This window comes from Aotus nancymaae, unplaced genomic scaffold (genome assembly GCF_030222135.1).
Source record: "Aotus nancymaae isolate 86718 unplaced genomic scaffold, 86718_ANA_hifiasm-v0.15.2.pri h1tg000064l_0, whole genome shotgun sequence".
In the NCBI taxonomy this organism is placed as follows: domain Eukaryota; kingdom Metazoa; phylum Chordata; class Mammalia; order Primates; family Aotidae; genus Aotus; species Aotus nancymaae.
The window spans coordinates 504,993-521,056 of record NW_026988478.1 but is presented as its reverse complement, the minus strand read 5'-3'; the positions used below and the strand labels follow the sequence as shown (position 1 = coordinate 521,056).

Here is a 16,064-nt window from a genome sequence, read left to right as displayed (position 1 = left end):
CAGGGATTAATTTTAACATATTAAAGCTGCGGTAATCAGACATTAGGTCGATGTCATAAGAAATACTCAGCGCCACCTGCGGCCTGTTCCTGCCAAAATGAAAGCTGAGCCAGCATCTAATGGAGTCTCCACAGCAGTGGTTCTCAACCAACTGGGGGTGATTTTGCCTCCCAGACATCTGGCAATGCCTGGAGACGGTTTAGGTTGTTGGAACGCGCAGCCAGGAATGTGCCACTGATAGCCAGTGTGTGGAGGCCAGGGATGCTGCTAAACGTCCCTCTGTGCACACGGCAGCCCCCACGACAAACAGTTACCCAGCCCAAAATACCAACAGTGTGGCGTTGAGGAAACCCTCCTCTAGAGCTAACTCACATATATATGGGAGGCCAAAAAGCATGTTAAATAACACAACGAGGATGAAATCAGCCAAACCTAAAATTCTAGAAATGGTATAGCTCAAATGATCCACTTTCTCCAAAAATACAGTAAATGGAATGAAAATGGAGAGAGCAGGGGGCACTAAAATAGATTTTTTAGAGACATAAAAAAATGCAATGTGTGGACATAGTTTGGATTCTAATTCAATCAAACGAAGCAACCATAAAAAAAAATCTTTTGAGGCAGTGGGGAAATTTGGACACAGGCTGAGTGTTATACAGAACATGTTATTAATATTAGTAGAGTGGTTATGTTTCTGGAAGCCCTTGTTAGGCATATTAATTACTTATAGGTGAGTGAAACGGTGCCTGGGGTTTGCTTAAAGGCAGTACTTTTCAAAGTGCAGGTCATAGGCACCTGAGGGAATCCCCAAAATTATTTCGGAGATCTTCGGAGTCAAAACTATTTTAGTAACCACATTAGGATGTCCCTGACCTTTTTCACTGCCTTGACACTTGCACTGATGGTGCAAAAGCAATAATGAATAAAACTGCCGATGCCTAAGCAGGAATCAAGGCATTGGTATAGAACAGTCCTAGCAGTCACTGTATTCTTTATAGCTACCTATTCAAAGTAAAAAAAAAAAAAAAAAAAAGATAAAAATTTAAAAGGTCAATTTCACTTAAGAAGATACTGGGCCGGGCACAGTGGCTCACGCCTGTAATCCCAGCACTTGGGGAGGCTGAGGTGGGTGGATCACCTGAGGTCAAGAGTTTGAGACCAGCCTGTCCAACATGAGCTGGGCGTGGTGGCTCAGGCCTGTAATCCCAGCTACTGAGGAGGCTGAGGCAGGAGGATCGCTTGAACTCGGGAGGCCGAGGTTGCAGTGAACTGAGATCATGCCACTGCACTCCAGCCTGGGAAACAAGAGCAAAACTTCATTTCAAAAAATAAAAAAATTAAAAAATAAAGGAAGGTAGTGCATGAAGCAATAGAAATTATTGATTTTGTTAAATCTTGATCTATCAGAATATATTCGTTAAGTATTTCATGCGACAAAATGGGAAGTACTCATCAAGCACTGTTAAAAGGTGCCTTCATTTTCCATCTACGGCTCTATGTGAGGCCAGATTTTCTTCACACATTTCAATCAAACAACAAATTGTAACCAACTGAATGTAGAAGCAGACACAAGAATCCAGCTTCTGGCCAGGTGCGGTGACTCACACCTGTAATCCCAGCACTTTGAGAGGCTGAGGTGGGTGGATCACTTGAGGTCAGGAGTTTGAGACAAGTCTGGCCGACATGGCAAAATCCTATCTCTGCTAAAACTACAAAAAGTAGCCGGGTGTGGTGGTGGGTGTCTGTAATCTCAGCTACTTGGGAGGCTGACACATGAGAATCGTTTGAACCCAGAAGGCAGAAGTTGCAGTGAGCTGAGAGCATGTCACTGCACTCCAGCCTGGGGGACAGAGCAAGTCTCTGTCTCAAAAACAAACAAACAAACAAAAAACAAATTTCTCTATTGATAATTCAGTTACCTTCCAGTAAACCAGACATAAAATAGATTCATAAAAATATAAAATAGTGCCACTCTTCTTTCTAGTTATTGTTTTGTAAAATGTATTTTTTCACTTAAAATATGTCATTTATATTAACATGTAATGAGTATTACTATTATTTTTAAATGAATTAATAAGTAAATATTGTAAAGTTTCTTTGTTTAAGTGTCTTGAAACCAAAGAATATGACAAATATTGCTTTAAAATGATCTAGAAATGAAATGAACAAAACCGCACGAAAAACGTGGTGGGGAGAATAAGACAGATTTGATGGGATTGGATGGAATTTGAGTAATAAATGCACAGGATTCATTGCACTCTTCTCTCTCTTCTCGGTACGTTTTGAAATTTCTGTAATAAACAATTTTTCCAAAGACAGCATTTCCTTCACTAGGATGTTAATAACTACATCTGCATGTGACTTCAGGGCCTGGAAACCCAGTCAGAAATAAGAAAATTGTCGGCAATAAATACAGAACCGCACTCTTTTCTAAGGAGGCCTAAGGTGGGGGACGTGGAGGGTGATAAGCAACGTTAGCTCAAGTCCCCACCCGGGCCCCTGCCTCTCAGGTAACGGCAGGGGTGTCCCTGATGGCCACCTAGTGGCCCCAGGAAAAGTGACACTGTTTAGGAAATGGGGGGGTCTGGGGTCTCTTCTCTGCACCACTGGAAATGTGCTAAGAAGCACAGACCTTTATGTGGGACACAGTTGGACTAGATGACCTTTGAGAGCCCTTCCAGCTAAAGCATTTTGTGCAAAGCGATTGCTCTTGGTCTCACGAGTTTTCATTCATTTAGTAATTGTATGTATTCACTCTCTGTCAAGCATCAGGGTCTGCCTTATTCAGGAGAACATAAAGCAGAGCAGCATCTGTGACTTCTGACACTGGGAAGACCCAGCTGCCCTTTGCACACCCCTGCCCCCATCTTCTCATTCCAAAAATTCCACCGTTAATGCAACTAGTGCCTCGATTGCTTTTGAGAGAGTCACCACTGACACCTTAATAAAGATGTGATTCTGAGCTTTCCCAAAGATAGAAACCAAAAAGAAGGGTGGGTCTGTATGGAAGGCACATTGATTTGATGGCTGTGCAGGTTGTCTTGATGGTGGTGTCCAGGCGTGTGTATGGATCTGCAGCTCAGAAGAGCGGTCCCAGTGAGAGAGGGAGATTTAGGGACTGTCCACATTGACAAGGCAATGAAGATATGGACGTGGATGAGTTCAGTCAGGGTCTCAGCAAACAGACGGAACCAGGAGGGAAGACTGAGAAAAAGCACACTCAGGGAGAGAATGTATGAAAGAGACCAGGAAGGATGGCGAGTAGGGAGAGGGATGCCAGGAAGAAGGAGAGTGTGTGCTCAGGGAAGGCAAGGGAAGGAGGGAGTAGGCGTAGTGCCCAATGCAGAGGTCGGGTAAGAATGAAAACTGACAGTCGCCTGGTGGGCTTGGCAACAAGGAGCCCTTCGTAACCCTGTCCCAAGCAGTTTTGATCGAGGAGCAACCAGCCTAGGTTTGAAACGGGCAGATGAGGAAGTCTAAATAATGGGTAGAGACTACTCTTGAGAAATTAACAGAGAGAGGAGCTCACCACGTTCGGCAGGGAGTTTTGCTTATTCTTTTAGACAGGAGAGGTCTCAGTATGTTTAAAACCAGCACTGTAATCAGTCTTCTTGATTGGTGGACGGAAGCCAGTACGTACAGAGAAGTTGATGAGACCACAAAGATGGCGGATTATCAAAGGATGGAGAGGCGGAGGAAGCAGATTACAAGAAACGCAAATGACCAGCAAAGACCTGCAAATTCAGGCAACAATGACGTACTGTTTTGCACAGGCCACTTTGGTTATTTATGGATAAGGAAACTGAGGCAAAGACAGGTTAAAGATCAAGACCGCAGCAGCAGCAAATGAATCACAGAGCCAGGATGAGAACAACAGAGCCAGGACGAGAACCCAGGCAGTCTGGCTCCTGAGCCTGAGCAAGCAACCATGACATGAGCCTTTTCTCTAAAAGTATTGCCTAATCACGCATTTCTATAAATAAGTACATGTACACATACATACATGTACATGCATAAGACGCATTAACACTCATGGAGAACAGACTTAGATGCCAAAATACGAACCGTGGTTGTTTCTGGGTAATTGGATGATAGCTGTTTTTCACTTTCCTTGCACTTTTCTGTATTTCTATATTTCCAACAAAAGTAGAAGAAAAAGAGAGGTTATTTTTAAAAACAAGCCTGGGGAGGAGACTAGGATGAAGGCAGGGACCAGACCCCTTTGTTGAAGTCCTTTCTTTTGTGAAAGCTTGCGGGGAAGGGAGGTCAGAGCCTGAATGGATGAGCCAGTGTTTTTCAGCAGCACAGACAGGACCGACAGGGTGTCTCTTTGGTTTTCCTGAAAGTTGGACCTACTGCTTGGCATCTGCAAAAGCCACAAGCATCTTCCCTGAGGATGGCTGTCTCCCATCTCCCGCAAAACTCCTCTGGCCTACGGGGACCATCACACAGGCTCTTAGCCTCTCCAGTAAGACTGGTCCCCATGGCCTCCCCAGAAAGAAATCATTAAGTTGTGTTCCCTGTGCTTCTGCTCCTCTTGGTTGGAGGCGTGCTTTTCTGGCTCTCTGTAGAACGAAGACCAGGTCAAAGGCCTCCTTGGGCCCCTCTGCAAGGCTCAAGCCCCACACTCAGGCTTCCACGTGAGCAGATTCTCCATGACACCCATGCAAGGAGCCATTCCAGTGACTCCATCTCAGCAAGCACTGTTCCCTCCCCACGGCGGCAGCCTTTCCTCAGGGAGACATCACTCCCCACTAAGGCAGGTGCCACTTGTCCCTGGTGGCAGACACCCTCCCGCACTCCCTTCTCTGTCTGCTGCCATCTCTTTGTAACACAGTGGGACAGAGGCCACATCCAGAAGGTGCTTCCTCCATTTCCCATTTCGTAGCTGAGAAGTTTGGTATGATCTACTTACACCTACTGAATTCTGTAAGCTTCTGATGCTGATCAGATACCTTTCTTCATAATGAAAGCATCTAAGGGAATAACTCCACACCAAATCAAATTGAAAACAAGAAAACTGTGCTTGTCTTCTGAGAGTACAAGAAGCCAGTCCACACAGACACGTGCACCACAGGATGGGGCCGTGACCCTAAGGAGGTGGGTGGAGCTCCAGGCCAGGTCTGAAGGAAAGAAAGTTCAGTGTGAAGGGCGAGGGAGATGGGAAAAGCAAACACGGGTGCCACAGGGCAGGGATGTCCTGCGCACAGGGCAAGAGCCAGGGCACGGTCACGTCGCTCTTTTCTGTCCCTTGTTCTGCTCTGGCCTCTGGTAGGTTTCCCACGAGGTCCTGCCCACACAGTGAGGGAGCGTCCCTAGACCCAGGGACTCTTTAGAGAATCTGGCAGAAGTTGTAATGTACATCTCTCCCCTTGGGAGATTCAAATCCCTGCACACACACCCACGATTTTGTGCCCAGTGCCGGGGGTTCCAGGCCAACTTGTGACACCGTGAGCAGGGAGGGTTTGTGGCCTCGAGGCTATATTCACCAGGCCACTTCTTCAATGGAAGCACACCCCAGACTCTGTTCCTCTTCCCAGAGTGCCCAGCAGAGAGGAAGGAACCAGCGCTTCCAAGCCAGCCCTCAATGCATGTGCCCCACAGCCCAGTCACATACCAACCGGCTGGTCCAGGGCCCCTGGCTCATCACCGTGCACCTCAGCACCCCCTTCCATGAAGCAGGGACCATGTGAGGGTTAAATAGGAGGTGCCCTAGAAGCATCACTTCCTTCTCCCGCCACCCATGCCTTGACTCAAGTCCATCCTCACTCATGAAGCCTCACTCATTCCAACCCTCCGAGACCGCCTCATCGGCTCACACTCTCCATTGGCCTTGTATTCATTCCTCCTTCATTCAACAAATATTAACCAGGTGTGTATCTATCCTGAGTACCTGGTACTGGGTGCTGGGGTACAAAGCTGAAAAGACACATGATCCCCACCCTGAAGGATGTAAACGCAGGCAAGGGTGCAGGACATAACACCCATGTGGTAAGAAATCCGACAGAGCTCCTGCGCACGCATCAGCACCCACCTCCTGGGGCGGCCAGTGCTAACGCTTGGGTGCTCCTGGAAACACGGGCATATGTGGGTAACACCATCAAGGACATCCCAATCTGTAAAAAAATCAATTATATTCTATGTTTTCAGACTTTGCAGACGTCCAAGGAATGGTAATAGGATAGTCAGTGACAAACTGGAGGTGGAGAAGGGCAGATGTGGGGTGTGGGACTGGTGTTGCCACGTGAGCTAAGACATTGATGACAGAAACTAGTGTTGGGGCATACAGAATGCTTTCCTGTTCCTTAATAACCTAGTTTGCGCACCCCCGCCCCCACCACAGCAGACTCACAAAAGGGGTTGTTTTTGTGTGGTTTTGTGTGTGTGTATGTGTGCATGTGTGTGTGTGTCTTAATTAAAAGCTCTACTTTACAGATGAGAAAGCACAGAGAGAAGTCCTCCATCTCTGTCAGTAGAAGGTGAGGATTTAACACAGATTATTTTGGCGCTGGTGCACAGGGGATTAAGTGAGATCACAGGGCAGCCAGCACCTTGAATGCTGTCAGAAAGGCCACATCTTTCCCGGTGGTTCTCACGCTGCCATGGCGACAGTCAGTTAAAAATAGTTCAGTCACAAGATGAGGAGTCAACGCGCACTGACCCCCGGCGGTCTGGAGGGATGAACGGCAGGCAGCATTCCACCCCAGGGGGGAGTCCTCCTGACAAAGCCAGCAGGTGCACATTTCCTTTTTTTTTTTTTTTTTTGAGACGGAGTCTTGCTCTGTCACCCAAGGTAAAGTGCAGTGGTGCAATCTCCGCTCACTGCAGCCTCCACTTCCCAGGCTCATGTGAGTCTCCTGCCTTAGCCTCCCGAAAAGCTGGGATTATAGGTGCCTGCCGCCATGCCCAGCTACCTTTTGTATTTTTAGTAGAGACGGGGTTTCACCCTGTTGTCCAGGCTGGTATCGAACTCCTGACCTCAAGTGATCTGCCCACTTCGACCTCCCAAAGAGCTGGGATTACAGGTTTTCTTATGGAAGTGGAGATGGGCTGCGTCAAGCCTGCCTGAAGGTTACGAGCTCAGGGAGCCAGGACTACTGAAGCAGCCTCCTCGCCGGCCTCCCTCTCCCCCAGCCTCTCTCACACCTGTAGCTGTTGCTTCAGGGGATTCCTCCCACTGGACTCTTAAGAGGGGCCAGCAGAGTCTGTGTTTGCTCCCCACTACTCCACCCATAGCCAGCACCATGTCTGAGCTTTAGTGAGTATTCCATATGTATTTATTGAGCGCTTAAATAAGATGGTAAAATTATCATTTTAACTCCCTGTTTTGAAATACTTTTTACCATTTCTGCTTCATGCCCTGGCTGGCCATGATCTGTTTTTGTCGACTAGAATCACACACTCAGCATGTCCGAGCTGAGCCTTGATGGCTCAGCTAACTCAACACCCTCATTTTACAGGAACTCACAGGACGCCTGGTTCTAAGTGTCCTGAGTCCCAGCGCTATTGCTCATCTTACCAGCTCTTTCCATCCAAACGCAGAAATTGACCTTGATTGAACATCCTCACACCCAGACAATTCTGATCATTGAGATCATTGTTTTAAAGAGGTGTTCACATACAAGCTTTCACATACCTACAGGAAGACAAGGGCAATGTGTTGGCGGCTGCAGATAATTGCAGAAACCTGGGAGAGGACAGGAATGTGGAAACGATCTGCCAGCCCTGTTTGTGCCAGAACAGGTTATTTGCATAATGAGCCCTGTGTATACATCAGCTCCTGACTTCACGATCCTGAGAAGTGAACAAGTATCGTTAGTGTCACTTTATCTAGAACTGGGTCACGCAGAAAAGACTGGGTCCTCCTGACAAAGCCAGCGGGGGCACATTTCCTTTTTTTTTTGAGACGGAGTCTGGCTCTGTCACCCGAGGTAAAGTGCAGCCTCCACTTCCCAGGCTCATGTGATTCTCCTGCCTTAGCCTTTCAGACGGTCTTTCATACAGACTTTCCAGACAGTTCCTGAGGACTGGGCATTGCACATGCACCTTGAACACACTAGCAACAGCCACTAAACCAGTCAAGCCAGTTCAACCACCAACTCTCCCCCCACTCCTTGGGCTGAAGCCTCTTTTTTTTTTTTTTTTGAAAGAAAGAGAGAAAGAAAAAAAAAGAATGAAGGAGAGGAAGAAAAAGGAAGAGAAAGAGGGAGAGAGAACGGGAGTATTGCTTTATTGCCCAGGCTAGAATGTAGTCTAAAAATGGGAATTGAAAACCTCTTTTATGCCAATTATTGTGCTTGACAATGGAGACAGGGAGGAATAAGGGAAGAAAATAACAAACAAGCAGCCAACCAATATTTCATTTAAACCTATGAAATGCTATGCAATTACTGGGGAGTGATTTACTTCCAATTATGTAGTCACTTTTAGAATAGGTGTGATATGGTACTGATAAGAATGTATGTTTTATATATTTGAAGTGGAGAGTTCTATAAATGTTTATTAAGTTTACTTGTTCCGGGTCTGAGTTCAAATCCTGGATATGCTTGTTAATTTTCTGTCTCGTTGATCAGTCTAGTATTGACAATGTGATGTTGTCAGTGTTAAGAGCCTGAAGCCTCTTAACGTTTTCATTCCTATCCTCCATTCGTAGCATGTCCGTTTCAACTGCCTTGGGCTTGGAAGGTGGTTGACACCCAAATATTTATCTCCAGCCCATGTTTCTCTCCTAAATTCTCAACCCAGCCACATTTAAATTTTTGGTGATCCCAGGGCCCAGACAACACAACCAAAACCAAATGCAGCGTCTGCCTCTGAAGCTGTCTTCCTGCTTAAATTCCCGTCTTGGTGGTTGACAACGCCTCACCACCCAGAGCCCAAGTGAGTCACCTCCTCAACCAACGAACCAATCACCAAATCCTCTCTACTTTCTCCTACTAAAAGTGCCTTTCTCTCCATATCTACAGAACTTTACCTGCATGACACAGCAGCCCCCCCAGAATGGTTCCCTGCCTCTGATCTTGGCCTCTACACCCCCTACCCTAATCGGTTCTCCAAAACTGCATCCACATGGATTTTCAGGTCCAACCATGACATTTTTCTGCATGACAACTTTTTTGGCTTCCTAAGTCTGCGAGATGAAATCATTGGCCTGGTTCATGGGGCCCTGTGGCCACTGCCCACCCCTTCAGCGTCCTCTCTACAACCCTTCCTGCACAAAGGCATGTCCCTTGGGCCTTAGATATTACCAGTCTTTTCAGGCCCTTAAATATACCCTACTCTATTTCTCATCTCATCCTCTGCCCACAGCCAGAGCCTCTTAAAGACTCAGTACTTTTAAAATATAAAGACAATCCTCATAGAAGTTTTCAAAAATGGCAGTAGGGACCAGGCGCAGTGGCTCACCCCTGTAATCCCAGCACTTTGGGAGGCCAAGGTGGGTGGATCACTTGAGGCCAGGAGTTCAAGACCAGCCTGACCAACATGGGGAAACCTTGTCTCTACTAAAAATACAGAAACTAGCCAGCTGTGATGGCACACAACTACAGTCCCAGCTACTCAGGAGGCCGAGGCACGAGAATCACTTGAACCTAGGAGATGGAGGTTGCAGTGAGCCAAGATCATGCCACTGCACTCAAGCCTGGGTGACAGAGAGATTCTGTCTCAAAAAAAAGGGGGGGGCAACAATTTTAAATGTTTGCAAGTAACCCACTAATGCCATTGGCACAAACACGTTTCAAAACAATTTAATTGTGCTGGTCAGAAGATCATTAAAGGATTTATAGCATATGATAATTCATACTACCCTTCCAGACTTAGGTTTAAGTGACTATCCACCCTAAGCTGCTTGGGATTGAAGGGATTTTGGTGCTAAAATCAGAAAAGTCCTGGATGAACCAGGACACGCTGGTCATCCTAAGTATGGAACAGTAGTTTATAGTCATATGATGATGACCTTCTTTCAAAACTGTCCATGTACCTCTGTGGCTGTCTAACAATTGGAGATAAAAGGCCACCTTTGAGGCACTTGGTGAATGGGACCTGAGCTTTCCAGCCTGCTCCCTGCCGCTACCCGCTTTGCACACGCCATGTCAATGAGCCTACTCCTGCCCCTACTTTCAGGCTCAGCTTTTCTGGGCCCAGCTCGCCGTAGCACTGGTCTGCTGATTGTTCCTTCCTATGTTCCCTCACATTCTCTAGGGACCTCCTTTCTAGCAGAGAAAGAGAAAGAGAAAGACCTCCTTTCTTGCACTGTATTTTGACTTTCTGCTTGCATGTCAGTTTCCTCCTTTAGGTAGAGAGCAGCTTAAAGTCCAGGCTGACCCGTGAACACTCAGTAGGCAATGAGCAAACGGGGCCATTTGCACAGCCCACCCCTTCAGTTCCATGTTGAAGTCTTGGGAGATGGACAAGACGTTGGGCCCAGAAAATCACGTAGGCTCTCTTGACACCTCCTCTGTGCTAAGTGGGAGGAGGAAAGAGATGGCTGGAGCAAAGCCCCAGCCTCAAGGAGCTCCCAACTACTTGGGAAGATAAGGCAGGTGTTGAGACGGGGAAGGAAAAAGTTAGCAACACTTGTTTCATGCCAATGAATGATGAGACATCATCTAATTACTGTGGCACAGGGGACCAGAGAGGGACCAAGTGCCTGAGGAAGGCTTCCTGGAATCTGTGGAGGTGGCACAGACAGCACCTGCAGCAGACATACGGAGGCAGGTTTCTAAAGAAACGTTTTAGAAGAACCAGAAATACCAAGTCCCAGGAGCGCTTGCTCCAAGAAGCAAGACAAGAAAGCCAAGTCCAGATAACCCCTTCTCTGGATGGAGAGTTGAGCATCACGGCCTCTAAGGCTCTTGCCAGGTTTTCCCATTTAACCCTCGGCATTGCCAGCAGAAGGGTGCCACAGATGTTGGAACTGACTGGGACATTCAGGGTGCTGTGCTGGAGCTGACCAGGCAGGCCGGAGCATGGGGAAGATGAGCCTGGAGAGGTAGGCTGGGGCCTCAGTCCAGGTGTGCCAGGCACCCAGAGATCTAAAAGTAAAACACTGAGGGCTTGCGGACAGGGGAGCAAGTAGCAGAGTATCCCAGGAGTTTCCATCTGGCTTGGGACAGCAGAAACAGCTACACGGTGAAGGCATGCCTGTTTGCCCCCTCTGGTTACGTCTCTCTCGCCCATATTCCCCACATTGGCATTTCAGGGCAACCCCTGAGATGGAGATCGATCCATCCTGTTTCCCCAGTGCGCTCCAAGCAATATGACAAAGCAGTCACCAAAGAGTCCGCTTCATAGCAGGTAAAGCTAAACTGGAAAACGCACCTTAGATCTGCAGCTGCAATTGCGTTCCCCAATACATTTCCCTGAATTGGGTTTACCCGCCCAAAACTCCAGGCTGTCCCTAACAGGGCACAGCACCAGGGAGGGGGACGACAGGAGGAAAACTTGTGCTCACGTGCATGAGGACCAAGAGAAAAGCACTTGGGAGGGGCTGATGGGTCCAACTTCAGGCCCTTTTTTCAGTCTCTTCAATGTTATCAGACCCTCCCTTCCCCCAAGGGGAAGAGGAAGAAGCGAACCAGGAAAGTGTGGCAGCCTTTACGGAAGAAGACCGTAACCCCCCGGCCCCATAGGCAGCAGGTACTGGGTCTTATGCAGAGTCCCTAGCGGGTCTTTACAGCTACTGATGCTCCAGACTGCAGCCTGGTCCCCCTGTCAGGCCTCTCCTCCTGCACACGCATCGGGTGAGGGAGGAAGGCCCTGTTCCATCTGCACAGACTCTCTGTGGGAATCCGATAGCTAAGTATAATTCAATGACTGGATCCAAACAGAGCATTGTGCTTAATTCCTACCTTCCCAGTAGCAGTAGTGATGAGTCTGTGACTGAGCTCTCCCCAAAAAGATAGAGGACGCTAGAGTTCGCCTTGTTACAGGAGCCCCTCAGTCCCCTTGATGAGAAAAGCGTGGGATCATAGTACACAGAACTGGACTGGAACCGCTGGACCGCTACCAGCTTTGAGACGCTGTGTGAGATGTCAGTGTCCTGTTCTGATCCATCATCAGTGCAAAGGGGATAACAGCAATAGCATTGCAGGATGCCGTGGGGATTATGGGTCATATAGAAACGGTACCTAGCAGGCGCTGAATAAACAGTAGTCTGTTTTTTTTCTAAGCATTATTTTCTAGTCATAGGTTCCTTACTACACGTTTGCATAACATGAGGTCACATCAGATCAGAAAACATCAAGTGGGCAGTATTTTTGACCGAATTAATGTACAAAAGAAATTGCCTTTATATCATGTATCTGAGCTCAAGGGTAGTCCATACGTCAGCCTCTTCCTTCTATTTTGCTTTTGTCACCTGTTACATAAAATTACCTATAAAATCCTTATAAATAAGGCATGTGTTTTGCCCACAATGTGTAGGATGAAAAAATGCGGATGCTACATGCTATGAAACAATAGCAACTTTATAGGAGAATTCAAGGTTTGTGCGTACAAAAATCATGAATGCCATTTTCTTTTGTGCTGGGAAAACTGAAGTATAAAACACAAATGAACCGGGCCTTTCAAGGATGAGGTATCACAACACTGGTAGCTGTTTAATACATTCATCTTAAGAGGACTGGGTGCTAAAAACACAATCACTGCAATTAATGAAGTTGAGGGGAAACAGAAAGATCAGCTAATATGGGTAAAAGATCATTTAGGGTAAAATAAACGTGTAACATTCTCTATGTTCTTAATCAAGGCAGACTGTGGAATATCAGGAAATGAGTTTTCTTATTTTCAGTGACATTGAGGTAACACTTCAGAACTCAGGAGGTAACTGGGGCTATACGTAGTAATTAAAAGGACAAAATAGAGGAAAGCAGGGGTTCCATTCTCCAGCTGTTGCAATTTTCCTGAAATCTTAATGTTTTTGAGCCTCTCCTATTTAAAGACAAAACAATTTAGCACACAACAAAAACTTCGAAAACGTGCCAGCTGGACCGCAAAGCACTGATGAGAATGCAGAGAGGATATACTTCCCAAACTTTCATTAGGATGTAAAAGCCATTGTGAAAACAATCTCCACTCTATGTCAACTTATATTTATGCAACATGCATCTCGATGAAATATAATCTGAGTAGTGTTGTGCTGGTATGCATAATGATTATGACTCCAAGAAAAATGTATCTAGTACATTCTAGGGACTTCGTGGAGGACACAGTAAAATAAAGAGTTTGAAGTAAACAATAATAAAACACAAAATTAAAATACCAGGGTTTTTTTTTCCTCCAAATTCCTGGTTTAACAATGACTTATTTTGAGGAAAAACATCGGGCTGTTCACAAAAATAACCCACAGGATCAACTTTAGAAAACACATCTTAAGACTGTAACACTGATTATTTTTCTAGAGGATGCATTGGACATGCCAACTCTCATTCACAAAAGTACATTGTTACGTTTGGTTGAACTGCCCCACACAGCACGCTAAGGTGGGGGTGTAACACACGTCCTTCTAACTCAAAGCTGCTTTCAGGAGCAATCAACTACATGTATGTATGGATGAAAAGAACTGTACTCCCTGCGTAACAAGAGATTATTCTGGATACAGTTGATAAAAACCATACATCCTTTTTATTGTTAAGTCATAGGTATCAAAACTAAAAGCAAAAATTACAGGGTAAGACTTAACAAAACTACTAGGAGCGTCAAAGGAAGTGAAAATGGGACCAGGCGCAGGGCAGCATGAATTAATGAACACAGGGAGGACAAGGATGGGGAGAACAGTGAGCGTGTGCTGAAGATACTAGGGGAGAGGATCTGGTGAAAAATTTGATCTTAGACAAGCGCCTAGGTAAAGAAATATTGGGATAAGATTTCTAAACCCCACTATGTGCTTAAGAGTCATCCGCGCCATTGGCGCTGTCTCTGTCATCCTCTCCTTCTTCAGCCTCTTTTTCACCATCCTTGATCAACTCCCCCGGATCATCTCCACGATCTTCATTATCATCATCATCCAGCAGGCCCCCCTCCTCAGCAGAGTCATCCACAGCCCCCCAGACTCCATCTTCACATTAGTCTCATTTCCTGCTTTTCTTCTGACTTATTCATCTCTGCTGCTCGTTTGCTCTGTTCCTTTTCAGTTTTTCCCAGGTTTTCCAGGAGAGAATACACTTTCTGTTTTATCTGGTTCAACTCCTTCTCAATGGCCTGAAGGTCATCTCCTTTCAGCTTTCCAGACTTGGAAGATCCCTGCAGTCCACTCTTAGAATTGAAGCCACTTTTACCCCTTCATGAGGTGTTTCCTGATACATGCTGAGGGCATTACAGCCTGAGCAGTAGGAGGAGGAGGAGGTACACGTGCTGGGTAACTGTACATCGGGTCATCATAATCCTGTTGAAAGTCATAGTCCAAGTCAAAGGAGGAGCTGAGTAGAGGGGATGGAGAAGGGTGTTCTGCTACTGACCCGAACATCCCTGCTGCAGATGGTTTCACACCTGCTTTTCCTCGGTTCACTTTTAGCTCTGCAGTCAGGTTAATATCTAAAACCTGGCCAGCAGTCATTCTACCATCCTCTCCTGCTACAGCAGCCCAGGCATTTCCCTCATTCACGTATTGAATGAAGGCAAAACCCTTATGAACAAAGCAGCTCACAATTTTACCATGCTTAGAAAAGATTGCCTCCACATCAGATTTCTTGACCACGGAATGCCCACTGAACACATGGGAGTTCACGGAGCGAGGATCTGTCTTGCTGGTAATGCTGCCGGCCATTGCGTTTGATGATAAGGTTTCTCACAAAGCTGAAAACGGGGGCAGGGAGGGAGAAGAGATTCGATTCTGGGTCTCCTGCTCCTGGGTTCTCCATGAAGAAGCTGACCACTGCTCGAGGTTGGCAATGCAGCCACAACCGCTCAGTCTTCGACGCTTCACAAAAAAATCAATAGTAGGTATTTTCCCACCTGTATAACATTCTGTCACTCCAGGTAAACACCACCACCCTGCCCCTGAGCTGGACTTCACACAAGTTCTCTGCCCACATCTCCACAGCTCCCAAGAAAATGACAGCATCCTGGCTGGGCTGTCAGGTCCCAGGATGCTATTATATTATGGACATAGTTCCTGTGGCCTCACAAGTCTCCAGGACTGAGGCTGTTTCTCTCCTGTCTCCTTCCAAACTGGCTCTGGAACAGGGACAGGGTTTAATAGATAGATAGGACCCTCAGAACTTCACCAAGCACGCACAGTAGCAATAATCAATTTAGGCAAATCCCAGAGATTCCAGCTTGTCTGCCACCAACCACCAGGCATGACCTAAGCAAGTTCTTTCGCCTCTTGGAAGCTTAATTTTCTCATCTACAAAACGGGATAACACAGTCTCCCTTAAAGGTGAGTTATATGTGATCGTGGATGTGGGAAGCTCTTTGTAAGCAATGAAGTCCCAAGCAATTGGAAGGGGCAGGGATTATGGAAACTGTCATCAGAGCTCCATTTGCCGCTGTGGAAAACTGCAGACACTGGACCATTTTCTCGTCTTTCCACAGGTTGCTGGAATCACAACTTACAATTAATGCACAGTGATATGGCTTGACCCAGTTTCCTAAATTGGAATGTTTCAGCTAAAATTGATGAAAAATGTGAAATTCTTGTCTTCCAAGCAGAACTAGCTAGATAAACCCCCTCCAGAGCTAATGAGTAAATATATACATTGAAATATATATAATGCATTCCCTTATTCAATAAACATTGATTGACTGCCTAGTCTGCATCATTTATGAAGCTTAGAGTTTTTCCTGACTTGTCTCATTTAATCTCCACATGAATTCTGTGAGGTAGGCATTGTTATCCTGACGTACAACTGAGGAAACTAACAGGGATTTGATTATCGGATCAAAGCCATACATCTAGAACATGGCAGACAAACCATTAAACCCACTTCCTTGACCCAATGAAACTGCTCTTTTGTGACACCACATGCCTTCTGCAGGCACCTCATAAAAGGGGTGACAGAGTTATGTCTGGGCAAATGGGATTGTCTATTAGTCCATTCTCCCACTGCTATAAGGATATATCT

At 46.3% G+C, this 16,064-nt stretch overlaps 1 pseudogene; it reads right to left on the bottom strand.

Annotated features, from left to right (window-relative positions):
• Window positions 1-13,768: 13,768 nt before the first annotated feature.
• LOC105732656 (heterogeneous nuclear ribonucleoproteins C1/C2-like) lies at window positions 13,769-14,764 on the bottom strand (annotated as a pseudogene).
• Between the last annotated feature and the right edge of the window lie 1,300 nt (window positions 14,765-16,064).